We start from the raw sequence: 6344 nt of genomic DNA, 5'->3' as shown, positions 1-6344 counted from the left end.
TCTTCTCTCTCTTTTCTTTTGTGAGTTTTGCTAGTGGAGTATCGATTTTGTTGACCTTTTCAAAGAACCAACTCCTAGTTTTGTTGATAGTTTCAATTGGAAAACATTTAGTGTTGAGTACACAGGGCCATGAATTGAGCTTCTGAATTCCCTTTACTAGTTTGCACTTCCATCTTGTTAAATCTCCATTGCAGTGCTAATAAACTTGATCACAAATACTTAATTTCTAGCACAAGGGGAAAAGCTGCAATCCCCTAAGGCGCATGGTTCGAATCCACCAGATGCTCCACTGGAGAAGGAGGGGCAATCTCCTCCTGTGTCAGTCGGATCGGATTCAACAGTCCAGAGGGGGGTGGGAGGGAAGAAAGAATAACAGCCAGCCTTCAGTACTCTGAAATTGAGTGGCATGTGTCCAGCCACTTAAAGGCCTCTCTATTCCTAAGCTCAGTAAGCAGCCTTGGTGGAAGGATGTGCTGGTGGTACAGTGGTGGTGCTGGGGTCGGGCGAGGAAGTGGAGACAGGTATTGTGAGCAGATGTGCAGTGAAGACCGCAGAGCAATTCCTGCTCCCACTTCCCAGGTGTCACCACTGAGGACGCAAGAGCAGAAGAGTCAGATGCTCGCCTGGGCAGGGGGAGGGGATCCGGGAGGTGATAGAGAGTGGTGGCTGGTGGCTCGCTCCCCATTCCCTACCTGCTCTGAGAGAAATGGGCCCAACTTACAGTGCGATGGGGTTTATGTATTACGGGATGTTGTTCCTGTGGTTGATGACATTGAGTTGACGCTGAATCGTGATGTGGTGGTTAGGTGCCGTGAGTCAACTACCACTCAACAACAACCCTTTAAACAACTGATCTGAACCTTGCACGGTCCTGTGCCTCCCTCATGCTGTCTGACATGCTCAAGCCCACTGTTAAAAGTCACTACATCACTCTTTCTCATCAAAGGGCTTCCTTTCTTTCTCTGACCTTTCCCAGCACTATGTCTTTCCAACAACATTCTCACAGTATGTGAGAAGTTTCATCATCCTTGCCTCTAAGAAGAATCCTTCAACGCTCTGTGACCTGGTAGAACTGACGTATAGCCTTTCCTGGGCTGTAATTTCATTTTCTAAGCCCCTTTTTTGGTTGTGGGGTTCCCCCCCCCCAATTATAAAGTAAGGAGCTGATTGTCAGGCCTCAGAGCCACTGGGTGGATTCAAAACACCACCCTTTTAGGTTAACACCCCTTGAGTTTAACCTCTGTGTCACAGGATTCCTTTTCATAGTGGGAGAGGAAGCTTGATGTGGACGCTGAGCAGAGCTTGGGTTACAAAATAAGTGCTTTGGGCTTGAATTCGGAATTCTGCTCATATTTTTTCCGCCAGTTTTCGGCAGTAGCAGGAAGGAGGAGATGTACACATCCTGATCACACATCACTTATCCTTAGTCTGGGTGGATTAAAACGACCTGAGGAAGTTAAAGAAGCTGACTCCTGTGTTTTTGTTATAGAGGTTGGTACTGAAGAAGTGTGTGTGGGCAAAGAAGTGTATTCAGAAGATGCCGTGGGTGTTCTGCTGTGCTGTTTAGGCTTGGGGCTTGCTACTGGGTTACTTTTAGGTCTGACTACAGTCTGGAGACTAAGGTGTGCCTGATGCAGGCCATGGTTTTTGCAGTTACTTGCTATGCATCAGAGAGCTAGACAATGACTAGGGATGATAGAAGGAGAGTTTGATGCCTTTGAGCTGTGGTGCTGGAGAACAGTATTGAATATACCATGGACTGCCAGAAGAACAAACAAGTTCATCCTCGAAAGGTGAGACCAGGCTGCTCCTTGGAGGCAAGGATTCTGAGGCTCCGTCTAACATACTTTGGACATGTTGCAAGGAGGGACCAGTCTTTGGAGAGGGACGTCATGCTTGGGAGGGTGGAGGGACAGCACAGGAGAGGAGGATCCTCGATGAGATGTATTGATTCAGTCACTGGGGTAATGGGGATAGATGTGTCAGAGACAGTGAGATTGACACAGGATAGAGCAGGATTTAGGGCTCTTGTACATAGGGTTGCTATGAGTCTCAGACAACTTGATGGCACATAACAACAACACATGTGGTTGTTCCATAGTCAGAGCTTGGCCTAGTTTTCACAGCTAATATTGAGCTTCTCTAATGATTCTTTCCACAAACTTAATCAAACTGAATTTTGTGTAGCCCATCAGGTGAGGCCCATATATATACTCACCATTTGTGGGTTTTTATAATAGATATTCGCAGTAAATAAGTCAATGATTGTACAAAATTCTATTGTATCTCTAGCCTCATTTCTGTCACAAAGTCTGTATTTTCCCACTACTGCTTATTCTTTCTTGTTCCCAACTTTTGCATTCCAGTCACCAGTTTTGTTTTGTTTTTTATTTAAAGAAAATTTTTATCTTATACTGGTTTAATTATTTTTCACACCACGTCTTTCCCCTTTCCTTTACCCATTCCTCCCCCCACCCCCTCACCCATCAGATTGTGCAAACCTATTATTAACACCCCCACACCCATTCTCACGCCTCTGCTCCCTCCCTCCTTGGATCATCATACTCATTCTACAATAATGGTCTTATACAGTATTTGTCCTTATAGGACTGTATTAGTTCACTTAGCATAATGTTCACCAGTCCCTTCGAAATTCAGTAGTAATTTACGAAATCATTGTTTGTGCATGCTTTGTAGTATTCCACTGTGTGAATGTGGCATAATTTCTCAATCCATCCAATTTTGGTTGGACATTTGGGCTGTTTCCATGTTCTTGCAATGTTAAATAATGCTGCTATGAACATTAATGTAAAAATCTCCATTTGTGCCTCAGTTCTCATTTTCTCAGGGTATGTTCCAAGCACTGGAATAGCTGGGTCATATGGAATTTTTATGGTCAGCTTTTTGAGACAGCACCAAGCTGACTTTCAGAATGGTTGCACCATTTTACAATCCCACCAACAATGTATAAGAGTTCCTTTCTCACCACATCCTCTCCAACATCTATTACTTGATGTCCTAGTAAACTTTGCCACTGCTCCTGGAGTGAGATAGTATCTTATTGTGGTTTTGAGTTGTATTTCTTTTATTTGCCAGTGATTTTGAACATTTCTTCATATTTTTTGTTGCCCATCCAAGTATCTTCCCCTTTGAATAGTCTTTCCATGTCTTTTATACGTTTTGTAATTGTGCTACCAGTCTTTTTCTTATCGAGGCCCTGTAGGGTTCTGTAAACTTTTTATATGAGACCCTTGTCTGAAATGGTATTGCCAAATGTTTTTTCCCAGTCAGTAGATTTTCTTTTCCCTCTGTTGGAAGAAGGTTTTGATGCGTACATCACCTATTTTTATTAATGAATCTTGGTTGCATGTTCGATCTATCTCCAACTCCAAAAGTTGTTAGAAATCGTTTATTTCTTTGGCTCTAGTTGTTTGTGCATATATTTGAATGATAGTGATGTTAACAGGTATTCTTTGTATGTATATGGATATTACCCTCTCACTCACAACATTGCATACAGGATGGATCTAGAAACAGTCTTTTTGACTATGAATGGGACCCCATTTTTTTTCTCACTTTTTCATTTCCAGCTTAGTAGATCATATGATTGTCTGTTTTCAAATGGCTCAGGCCCATCCATCTCAGCTCATCAGTACCTACTACGTCAATATTTATGCATTCCATTTCTTCTTTAATAATGTCTAATTTTCCTACTTTCATACTTCTTATATTCCGCATTCCAGTTACTAGTGGCATCTGCAACTATTTCTACCCATTTTGTGTCCCAGTACAAGGACTCAGCCTTCAGCACTATGTCTTCTAGTCTAACTGTGCTCTGTTGTGTATAGGGTTTTCAAAGGCCTGTTATTTAGGAAGTGGATGACCAATATTTCTTCCTAGTCTATCTTAATTTGAATGCTCAGCGTTAGTACAATATTTGACAGACAAGCATTTTACCCAAAGGGCAGATGAAAGATACTTTCCCATTACAAAACTGATAGAGCCAGTGTTGGCCCATCCGTGAAGAATGCAAAAGGTCGTTACAAACACAGAGGAGGAAGAAAAGACTGACATGGATAGCAGATGTGACTCTGAATATTACACACTAGAGTGCTGAGAAGCCAAAGCAAAGGGAAAAAAAATCAGAAGTTGCAAAAGATTTCAAAGGACAACTTAGGAAGTCAAAGCAAAATATTATAATAAAATGTACAAACAGCTAGAGTCAGAAAATCAAAAGGGATAAACTTGCTCAGCATTTCTTTTTTCTTTTTTGAGAATACATTTCTTTTTTATAATTGATATTTTAATTAAAGTTTATAGAATACTTGGATTTCCAAACATTCATTGTTGAACATTTTCCTCCCTGACCACCCCTCCCCCCAGTTGACTTTTCTCTTTGAAAAGAAAAAAATTTTCATTATTATACAATACCCCCCTTCCAGTCCACTTTACTATTATGCAGCTCTTATTCTGAACTCATATCATGCAAATAATACCTAATCATATATTGCTTTTAAACAGTTCTCCCCTTCATCTGTTGCAATGCAATGCAATGCAATGCACTTTATTTATCCCCTCTTTTCTTAATTTCCCCACAAACCTGATGTCAGTCCTGTTTTAGAACAGTGGCATTATCCAGTATTTGTCCTTTTGTGACTGAGATATTTCACTCAGCATAATGTCCTCCAGGCTCACCCATTTTGTATAATATTTCATGAGTTCTTTGTTTTTCAATGCTGCATAGTATTCTATTGTGTGAATATACCACAGCTTCTCTATCTATTGTTGATGGGCACTTGGGTTGTTTCCAACTCTTTGCTGTTATTAGCAAAGCAGCAATAAACATGGACTTGCATATATCTGCTTGGGTGGCAGTTATGGTCTCTTTGGGGTATATTCCTAGTAGTGGAATTGCTGGGCCAAATGTTATTTCTATTTCCAACTTTTTGAGAAAGCACCATACTGTCTTCCACAGTGGTTGCACCATTTTACACTCCCCCAACAGTGAACAAGGGTTCCAGTTTCTCCACAACCTCGCCAGCATTTTTTGTTTGCATTTGGCATTTCTTAACTTGACATAACAGAAGAACAAATTAAAGAATTCAAGCCTTAAGTTGTAATACTTAAGGATGCTGTGGGCAGAGTACTGGGTGATCCAGGAAGCATCAAAGGAAAGTGGAAGGAGTACACAGAGTCACTGTACTAAAAAGAATTGGCTAACACAGAAGAAATTCGTAAAATGACACATGATCAAGAAGCATTGGTGATGAAGAAAAAGTTCGAGCAGCTCTGAAGGAATTGGCAAAAAAATAAAGCCCTAGGAATTGATGAAATACTAATTGACATACTTCAACAAAAAGATGTAGCCCTGAATATACTCAACTGGTTGTGCCAAGAAATCTGGAGGACAGCTATTTGGCCAACTGACTAGAAGAGGTCTATATTTATACCCCTTGCCAAAATAGGTGATTCAAAAGAGAGTGAAAATTGTCAATTGTCAGTATCACTATTATCACATGCAAGCAAAATCTTGACTATGGCATCAGGATTGACGGAAGACTCTTCAACAACCTGTGTTATGCAGATGACACAACCTTGCTTGCTGAAAGTGAGGAGGACCTGAAGAGCTTGCTGCAGAAGGTCAAGGACTATAATATTCAATATGAATGAAGCTCAACATCAAGAAGACAAAGATTCTCACCACTGGGCCATCTGGCAATACCTAATTGATGGAAAAGAGAATGAGGTTGTTAACAATAACAGCTAGCCTTGTTCCACAATCAATACTCTCAGCACCAGCAGTCAGAAAATAAAAAGAAGAATTGCATTAGGTAAATTTGCTGTTAGCTGCCTCTCCAGAGTACTGAAAAGCAGTGATGTCAGTCTAGAGACCAAGGTGAAGTGATCCAGGCCATGGTCTTTACAATTATTTGCTATGCATCAGAGAGCTGGACAATGACGAAGGATGACAGAGAATTGATGCCTTTGAGCTGTAGTGCTGGAGAAGAGTCTTGAACATACCATGGGAACAAATAGGTCAGTCTTAGAGACAGTGAAACCAAGTTTCTCCTTGTAGACTAGGATTTTGAAGCTCCATCTCACATATTTTAGGTACGTGGCCAGGACGGACCAGTCCATGCTTGGAAAGGTAGAGGGACAGTGCAGGAGAGAGGAAGACCCTAGATGAGATGAATTAATATAGTAACTAGGAAAGAGGAGTAGGTGTGTCGGGGTCGGTGAAACTGGCTCAGGACAGGGCAGGCTTCAGAACTGTTGTCCATATGGTCTCAGTGAGTCGCAGCCAACTCGATGGCACCTAACAACAACAACAAAACACAACTTGC

Source organism: Elephantulus edwardii, unplaced genomic scaffold, assembly GCF_000299155.1.
Source record: "Elephantulus edwardii isolate Elephantulus edwardi_28Jun2011 unplaced genomic scaffold, EleEdw1.0 scaffold00096, whole genome shotgun sequence".
In the NCBI taxonomy this organism is placed as follows: domain Eukaryota; kingdom Metazoa; phylum Chordata; class Mammalia; order Macroscelidea; family Macroscelididae; genus Elephantulus; species Elephantulus edwardii.
Note: the sequence above shows the minus strand (reverse complement) of the source record.